We start from the raw sequence: 10,158 nt of genomic DNA on the forward strand, positions 1-10,158 counted from the left end.
TGGGAATAGTTTTTTATAATCATGTAAAGTGTATTTTGAAACACTACGACTTTCTACAGTAAATAAAAGCAAGGAAAAAATTAATTTGCCTTGGCCATCCCTCTATGTTTATCCACATGGACCTTGCCAGGAACTGGGCATATTGTTTCACGCTTCAAGGAAAAACTTGATCTCTCTGTCAGAGTCCCAGTAATCCCCTAAGCCTTTTCTGTTTGCATAGTCCAATTTAGCTGTCTCTTAATGTAATTAAATTGTGCTGATGACCCTAGGTGCAGAGGAACTGTACTATGCTTGTAAGCAAATCCACCACAGGATGGAAAATCGCACTGTTATATTATTCCATTTTTCCATTATTTGATGCGTGTGTGCAAAGCTCCTTTAAATAAGTCTGTTTGTGTTGTGTTGGCACAATCCCCTCCATTCCTCCCAAAGCAGGAAGATTGAAAAGCATTGGAAAGCAATACTTGGCAAAGCCAACATCACAGTACTTCTGAACAACCTTAAGTATAAAATTTCCCATAAAACAGAGTGCATTCTGTCTCATGAGCAACTATGAAAACACACCTTAATTGAAATGATGTAGAAGTGCTAACCTGCTTAGTGCTAGGATCACATGACATCTGGCATTAGACATGTGTGGATATCCTGGAAACTATTTCAGCAACTGATTTCCTGCAATCAGTTCTTCCTTTTGCTGTCCACCTCAGGGAATGGAGGAAACCTTATTGGGGACCTTTGGGATGCCCTGAAAGGGAAAAAAGAGACTATTTTAAAGCATGGGTATCAGGTGCCTGAATCACCATTTCACTAGCGTCTTCCAGACCTAGGTCATGTCTATTGGATTTGAAATGGAGCTGCTCAGAGGCAACTGCAAGGTCATGTGGTTTTCCATTAACATTAATGCCCAGTGTTATGCCATGGGAGCCTTGCAGTATAATCTGTTTACCCTGCCATCTGATCCTGCTCACCAGTGGCTTCACTATTTCAGTCTGTACAAATAGATTTGATATTATTTTTTGCATTCCTGCTCTAACAGAGGTCAGTATAAAATAAATGACTAAATAAATAATCATATCTCACTTTAATGATTGTAGCGCATGTATGCATAAATGTTTTTATGTACCCTATCTCCTCTTTAATGAAGGCCTAGTCTCATCAAAACTGTGCACAAACATCAAGCATACAGCGATTGTTAAGATCTATGATTTTTTTTTTTTAGATTTATTATAAATCCAAATTCTTTGTTGATATTTAAATGTGGTAGTACTATCACTGCGGTTTTTTTTTTTTTTAACATGTCACATTCAACATATGACGTCCATATATAAGTTAATGGTCAGCAAAATTTCTGTCCACAATGGAATTTAGTTTGAGTCACAACTAAATACAAAATGAAGATAGTGCTATCGGCCTGACAAAAACCTAGTAAATAGAGTTGTAAATATAAATTAAATAATAAATAAACATTACTGTAGAGTTCTCTGTTGAACTCTTCTTCACTCTTCAAAGTAAAAAAAAAACACAAAAACAAATTTAAAACAGCTGATGCTGTGCTATCCAGAAAAGCCATGAAAAATGAAACACAAACCCAAAGGAAATTGAGAGCGGAAACAAGCAAATAAGGGAGAGGATGTTGATTGAAATAAAAAAAAGAAGAAAAACATATGCTGTGATCTTTCTTTCAGCTCAGCGGAGTTGAGGATGCATCTTTTGAGCCACTGACAAGCAAACAGGGTTAGAGTCCCTGCTGAGCAGAAGAGCATGGCTTGGCCATCCTGCTGTTGGGGGTGGGGCTTTCAGGTTGCCCTTTTCCATAATACCACGCTGGGTAACATTATGAACTCCAAAGGAAATAAAACAGAATGACGCTGAGCGCCAGGTGGATCCAACAGAGAGGCTCATTTTTGAAAATTTCTTTGAAGACAGTAATCACAGATGTTCCCTCTTGATGCTGTCAGTCTTCCTCAAGCTATGTCACACCAAAAACCGAGGCTGTCTCTGTGACTGTGTTGTAAAATGTGGCATAATGGAATAATTGGGAGAATTTCCTACCAAACACTGGTTGGGATTATTGTTTTCTGTTCATTTTGGTTTTGTTTGTTTGTTTGTTTTTTAATGTGTGTGATGTAGGTCACACCTATGTGGATGTGATTTACTCTAATCCAGCTGCCAGCTATTTGGAGTTGAGTACTTGGAGGAGATGATTAGAGTGTTCGAAGCCCTTCTCTGTGTAGGAGAGAGAAAGTTGGAAACCTGTGTGTGGGGGGAGGATGCAAGTTGGCTGTGGAGCACAGGAGAAGCAGGGTGAAGGTGGTTTAAATAGGAGACCTCAGTTGTATTGAGAAAAGCACACCTTTGAAGAAAATAGTTTTTTACCTGGCTGGTTCTTTTTTGTTAATAATCTGTTTTATTGGAAGGATGATTCATTTTTAATTATCAAAAATTCACATATATATATGTGGGGATATGTTTTTAAAGGACTGGACTGGAAACTGCCTGTAGGAACCTCTGTGCTAGAGGTGTCTGAAGAGGGAAAGTCTACTGTGCAATTAGGGGGTGGCAATCGTAATGGTGGAAGCAGCTGGGAGTTGTAATAAAAGTGTTGCACTCCCAGACCAAAGCATGGAAACTCATGCAAGGTCCATTAAGTTGGATTCAAACTCTTTCTTAGAGTTTCCATCCAACTTCGAATCAATATGTTTATTGATTCAATTGACCCCTCCTTTTTTTTTGATAATAACCGGGCTGATAACGCTTTGTCTTTAACAATGGAGTTGCAAGCCAGAATTATACTCCAATCCCACTTGTTCACTTTGAGAAAAGAAAAAAAAAGTTGTTGCGTACCCTATTTTTACTGTGAGTGTGGTGATTTTCTCCTGGTCACTTACAAAACTTACTTTCTTCTTATCCCAAAGTAGTTTTTGCTCACTTTTTCACAACTCAACGCTAAAGGGTTGTTTTCAGTAAGGCAGTTGCATATTTCTGATGAATTCATTTCATCAGTAAGCATTGGTGTGATGCATAAGCTTCAGCTTGTCTTCACTGCTATAACATATTGTAAAAGCAGAAAACTATGTCTAAAGCTTTAAAATATGCTTTAAAATTTGAGCTTTATAGACATATTCCATAAGGAAGAGACATACAAAGATAAAGTGGGGGGAGACAGAGGTTATATAACTACTGCTCTCACCAAGGAGACATTTTGTTACATGAAAAGCAAAGCAGTAATAATAACTGCTCAAATGTTCAAAGTTGTTGAACTTATCATTTGCTTAGTAAGGGAAGATTATGAAAGATTAGATTATTGTTAGCCCAGCAAATATGCATATTTTATTATTCTGTTAAATAGGTCAATTGATAATATGTAAGTGTTATTGATTCTCTATTAAACATGACAACAGGACATCTAAAGATTAGCTATGTTATTTAAAGTTATAATCTGTTTCTATGCAATGTCCAAAAAACAAAACATTTTTTCCATTTTCACAGATTAATTATTTTTGATGCAAAAATACTCCCAAACAGTCCCAAAAATAAGGTTTATCTAGAATTGAATGGGCTTCAATGGGAATACTTGTTGTGAAATACCAAATTAAGGTCAAAAGGTAAAGTAGAAAATGTAATGTTTGTTGGTTAAACATGATGTAGTAGTAGTAATAATGATAATAATAATAATGATAGTAATGATAATAAGTGCAAAATGTGACATTTTTGCCAAAAACAGAGATTAAAGAGAAGAAAAGCTTCCACTCAACACTTAGTATGTATGAGCTATATTATTGTACACGAAACATACCATTCTCCTCCCCCATTATAGTCATGGATATTATTCTGGGAGGGATTCCACATGATTGTTCCCAGAGGACAAGCCCTGTCTGAGGAGCACTGATCCATCCCTGCAGACTGAAGCCAGCGTACCCATTATCAAATCAGACTTGAACCTATCCCCTGTCAGCCAGGGAGACATGTTGAATGGATATCATTGTGCACTGCTGAGGCTTCCATCACTGTAATCCCTCTACAAAGTGCAGGCACTCTTAGAGAAAAATGAAAAGACTGGAGGAGAGAGTGGCCTATTCACCATGTGTGTCACTGCAGAGGGCACAAGGAGGGAAGTCAGTGGATTCAGTGGCCTGAGCTGGTGACTCCTCAGCCCTCCCCCAGCCAGAAAAGAACAAAAGATTAAGCCCTCCTGCTATCCAAAGTGATAACAAGCTGTCAACTTCTAAAATGTAATCTGCTGACTCCGGGAGGAAGTGGTGGTGTCAGTGGAGTGGGCTGCCAGCTGATGCTTATCTTCTGAATGGCATGCCATTGATGGAGAGAGCTGTGGCCTGGCTGGCAGACACATAAAAGCCACCTCTGTCTGCTTCCAAACAAAGAGGTCTGCACGAGCAAAGTAATCCATAGTGAGTCAATTTTCGACATATTTATATACATATATCCCCTCCAGACCTCCTCTTGATTTGTGATTTGGGGCACAAAGGAAAGGTGATGAGAAAGATAAATGACATGGATAGAGGCCAATAGACTGGGGATAATAAGGAATTGCCCCCGACAATGCTGACAAGTGATGGGAGGCTCCCCTCTGTTAACTTGTCTCTTGAGCTCTTCCACTCAGTCTGGGCACAGATTGTTAAATGTAAAAGCCATCTTGCTGCCAACGCCAAGTCCTAATGCATACTTCAGTGGGCAGTGAGGCTGCGATATGGGAGCTGTCACCAGACTGAAGCCACTGAATCAATCCAAACTGGGCATTGTCCAGACTTTTAACAAGGGGATTGCCATACAGCTAATTGCCTGCACCTAGTGTATCTTTCTGTCTCTTATCAACCTCATGCCCCTACACCCCCACTCTGTTTGTTTCTCCCAAATGCTACAACTCCAAAATTGCTTTTAAATTACCCAACTGAGCTGCCAGATGGCTAATAAAACATGCACAGCCATCTTTGATCATATTAGCTATTAATATTGACAAGCCAGATTTTTTTATGTCAGATTTGTGTAGGGGTTGTATCTCTAATAGGGTAAAGAATCTGATTTTCTGGTCCATACAAAAAGCCACTTGCAATCTCAGTAGATATGGCAGAGAGACGGAATTAGTCACAGAGGAGCTATTTCAGGCTGTTTACAATGTGATTTCAAACCAGTACTGGGTGGGGGGTCTCTTGTGGATTTGAGGCTATTGATCTCTGAGCACCAGTCATATGACAAGAAATAGATCCTCTTGGTTGTTTTCTGTACAGCTGAATGAGAATGAAATGACTTTGACCTGGTGCTATTTCAGATACATTGGAGTCACTCTGTATGTGTTGGTGTTGTTGCAGTGCTTGAGAATGAACCTGAAGATTTAGTTGATGGATCTAAATCCATCAACTAAATCTAAGTTGAGCATTCATATAGGAAACTATAAGTAACAGATGGGTTGTTTTTTTTTTTCTTTTTTGTCCAATTTAGCAGATTACACTCTATTTAAACAAGGCTTTGCTCTAAGGCGCAGAGGTGTTTTGGGTAAAATGCTAAATTAAATGGTCTGTATTTATATAACGCTTTACTAGTCCCTAAGGACCCCAAAGCGCTTTACATATCCAGTCATTCACCCATACATTCACAGACTGGTGATAGCAAGCTACATTGTAGCCACAGCCACCCTGGGGCGCACTGACAGAGGCGAGGCTGCCGGACACTGGCGCCACCGGGCCCTCTGTCCACCACCAGTAGGCAACGGGTGAAGTGTCTTGCCCAAGGACACAACGACCGAGACTGTCCAAGCCGGGGCTCGAACCAGCAACCTTCTGATTACAAGGCAAACTCCCAACTCTTGAGCCACGATCGCCCATGCTAGCATGGCCAGAGTTGCCATAATCGCACATTGTATAATGTCTAGCATTTTCCATTTACCAAACTGTTTTAGTTTGTGTCAATGGCATGTTACTAAAAACAAGCTGCAATGAAAGTTGTCATAAACCCAAGCATTGGAAGAATTTGTGGCACTAGATTAAAATCAGTATTGGAGAAAATCAGTATTGCAAAGTATATAGGCCAAATATGACTAGATTCCCCACAGGCCTTTTGCAGCATCTGAAAGCCATGAATAACTTATTTTAAGTTGGTCTGACATTAGTCCCTCTATTCAGGACATTTCCATCACTTGAAAAATGATTCTGACACTGTCATATTAGTGTTATGAATCATGGTGGAGAGTGGTCCCTTACTAACACAGTACGTACTATTAGAAAGTGTTGTCTTGAGATTTCATCCAGAAATCACTTTTGCTGATCAAACAGTGACAGTAGTTGGCAAATATCAAACACGATGAGCTTGGCCTTGGACAAAAAGTCAATTTCCTGCCTTGTGGCTGGGTTACTGGACAGGTAATAAGTGTGTTTGAGCCTATGTGTAATTAAAGTAAATCCAGTGGGACACAAAAAAGATAATTATATTGACTGAAGATCCTGTTATTTGTCGTGCTCAATTATTTTTACACTGATGTGTAAGGTAGTAAATTTACAGTGCAGCAATGCTTATTCCAGATTTTAATTTAATAACAGCCACAAAAGCTAAAATTCTTTCCAATCCCTGGTGAAATATAAGAAAATATTTTTATTTAATACAACCATGTATTCAAAAACAACTTTGGATACTTTGTAAATGTAAATTAGAAATGAATGCAGTTATTTTCAAATCACATAAACCCTATTTTCAGCTGAAAATAGTAAGTACTTAATTATAAATAAATTGTAAAGTTGATGCATAAACTACTAATAACAAATCTCATAATGCTGTAGCAACAATTTGAAAGCATAAGTTTTAAAAGGTAACAATAGTAAGGTATTTACTAACAAACATGATTGTTTCTATTGTCAGATCGTGATTTTTAATTTAGCTGAAATGCTGTTATTTCCATGATTGCTCTCACATTTTAGCCCGTTTTGTCAGGTTTAGGAAATTTTTGTATTCATTCATTCATTCATTCATTTAAATTGCCAGCCTTTGGAAACTTGTGCATGTAAAAACTCAAAAAGGTACTCAGACAGTAGAGTAGACTACATCGCATTGCCAGTGACACAATGCAGTAAGACCTTGTGTTTATTTCACATACTAACCACTTATAGTTTATTGAATTCAGTCCACTGATCATCATAGCAAAAGAAGATTGGCAGTGTTGTCTCCAAAATAAATTATTCAGGAACAACTCTGCAATCAGGTAACATACAGCATGTTTTATCTGCGTTATTTCCCTCTGGATAGGCAACATACCCAGTGGGGCACTGTATTTCAAATACAGCTATTACATGGTGCTGTGCATCTTCCCACCTTATCTCAACTCCAAAGCTTTGTCCTTTTTAGCTAATGGCCTTCAGCAACTCAATGAGAGGCCATTAATGTCAATTCTGAGGATGCATCACAACAATCTAAACCTCATTTCTGACTCTATTACTGTCAGATGATGAACACATCTGTGATGAGGAGAGTTTTGTGAAATGAAAAATTAGTGCCCATCATGCCATTGACAGCCTTTATTCTAGAAGCTATTCAATGTTTTCATGCTTGACATATAAATAAACCCCCTAATTTTGTTTTCAAGTTAGGAAAAATGACCTGAAAATTGCACCTATCATAGTTTTCTTTCAGAGTATATGACAACCTTCTTAAGACTGCCATTATTTGAGAATATTATATTTTGACATTAAGGGGAATTAAGAACTTTTGTCCTTGGGTTTATTTATTTTTCTATTTTTTCTGTTGCCCCTTTTCTTTTATTTGTCTTATTCTGCCTTTTACACTAGGACCTTTTAGCGCAGACTTCACAGAAAATTGAAAGGCTTTCAGGCGACTGCCAGGCAGTTTGCAGCCTGTTTTCCTGAGTCAGAACCATTTTTGCTCATTGTGTTTTACTGCATTAGACTGAGCCCATAACAGGTGCAGGCCATTAAATTACATGAAGACAAATTGAGCTGTTCACTACCCATTTCCAATTTTCTCAGAGGTTGGCACAAAAGGGAATTAGACATAGATCCCCCTATATTTATTTCGTGATATCTCTGTGAGTCTTTGAGGTATTTTGTCTTCCTGCACCATAAAAACACAGCACTGCTTGTTTTATGAGAAGTGAAGGTTACACAGAGGCTAAGGGAGTTAACCTCCATATATACAGTAAGACTGCCTTTCATTTCCAATTGCTGCTCAATGATCATAGATGAGTTTGTCCACCTGCACTAGAAATGATACACTTACCCCCACTATACTGTACTGTATGCCTCACTGGTCCTTCGGCTTATTGGTGCAGAAAATAGGACCCCACCTTCCACACCCACTTCTATTGATTATGAATCAGACTGTATTTCATCACAGAATATTTCCTCATTTTTTTGCCAACTTCATTGTGGGTGTTTATGTGCAAAGAGGATTCCAGTGGTTCCATACAAAATTGCAATAGCACTGTTAAGAAATAAGCCCACTTCAATGGAAGGATTTGCAGAGCCCACTCAGAGGTAGGAGGGAGCCTTTCAAAGCCACCCTTTTTCTAAGGCTGTTTAGTGTACTCCACACTGAGACTGGCACTACTCAGCATGTTTCCTCTCAGCTTTCTGCCAGCAGAACCAATACCATATTTAAAAACTTAATGCTCCACCAAAGACCTGTCAAAGCCAGCTGTGTCTTTATATGTGTTGTTTATTATTTATTATTTATTAAAATCTTGTTGAAGACATTCTTACCTTTTATTATAAGTTTTCGTTATTTACTGGCAATGTTTAAACGTCAAAATGACTGTTTTCTAGATTCAAAAGTCAAGAATTAAAATCTTGCTGAAGAAAGAGACAGCGACCTCTGAACTTGTGCCTGTAATCTGCTGGGGCCTCTCTTTTAGTTTCCGGGTTACAGCTTCTGATGCTCCTATTAACACTGGTACCACTTTGAACTTTTCTTTTCACATCTGCTCCAATTGTTTCTTAAGCCTCTGGCACTTCTGTTTTCTAATGCTCCTGATGTTGCAGTCTGCTGGGATTGTTTCATCTATCACATCTGGGGTTTTCTGCTTTTCTCACTCGCTCTCTCTCCCTCTCTCTTAATATATATATGTGTGTGTGTGTGTGTGTGTATATATATACATATTTATATATATATATTATATATATTATATATATATATATATATATATATATATATATATTGTGCTCAGTGAATACCTCAGGCAGCAGAAACCCAAGAAAGAGGAGGGAGACGAGGAACCATCATGGAAGGACAGGCCCCTGCACGGTATGTACCACCGGCAGATAGAGGAGGTGGCTGATATCCAGAAATCCTACCAGTGGCTGGACAAAGCTGGACTGAAAGACAGCACAGAGGCACTAATCATGGCAGCACAAGAACAAGCTCTGAGTACAAGATCCATAGAGGCTGGGGTCTATCACACCAGGCAAGACTCCAGGTGCAGGCTGTGTAAAGATGCCCCAGAAACAATCCAGCACATAACAGCAGGGTGCAAGATGCTAGCAGGCAAGGCATACATGGAACGCCATAACCAAGTGGCCGGCATAGTGTACAGGAACATCTGTGCCGAGTATAACCTGGAAGTCCCGAGGTCAAAATGGGAGATGCCCCCAAGGGTGGTGGAGAATGACCGAGCTAAGATCCTGTGGGACTTCCAGATACAGACGGACAAAATGGTGGTGGCTAACCAACCGGACATAGTGGTGGTAGACAAACAGAAGAAGACGGCCGTAGTGATCGATGTAGCGGTTCCGAATGACAGCAATATCAGGAAGAAGGAACACGAGAAGCTGGAGAAATACCAAGGGCTCAGAGAAGAGCTCGAGAGGATGTGGAGGGTGAAGGTAATGGTGGTCCCCGTGGTAATCGGAGCACTAGGTGCGGTGACTCCCAAGCTAGGCGAGTGGCTCCAGCAGATCCCGGGAACAACATCGGAGATCTCTGTCCAGAAGAGCGCAGTCCTGGGAACAGCTAAGATACTGCGCAGGACCCTCAAGCTCCCAGGCCTCTGGTAGAGGACCCGAGCTTGAAGGATAAACCGCCCGCAGGGGCGTGCTGGGTGTTTTTTTTTATATATATATATATATATATATATATATATATATATATAAACAATAAACAAATCAATATATGCTTAAACCTCACAAAGACATTGCCGGCTCT

Source organism: Maylandia zebra, linkage group LG1, assembly GCF_041146795.1.
Source record: "Maylandia zebra isolate NMK-2024a linkage group LG1, Mzebra_GT3a, whole genome shotgun sequence".
Lineage (NCBI taxonomy): Eukaryota > Metazoa > Chordata > Actinopteri > Cichliformes > Cichlidae > Maylandia > Maylandia zebra.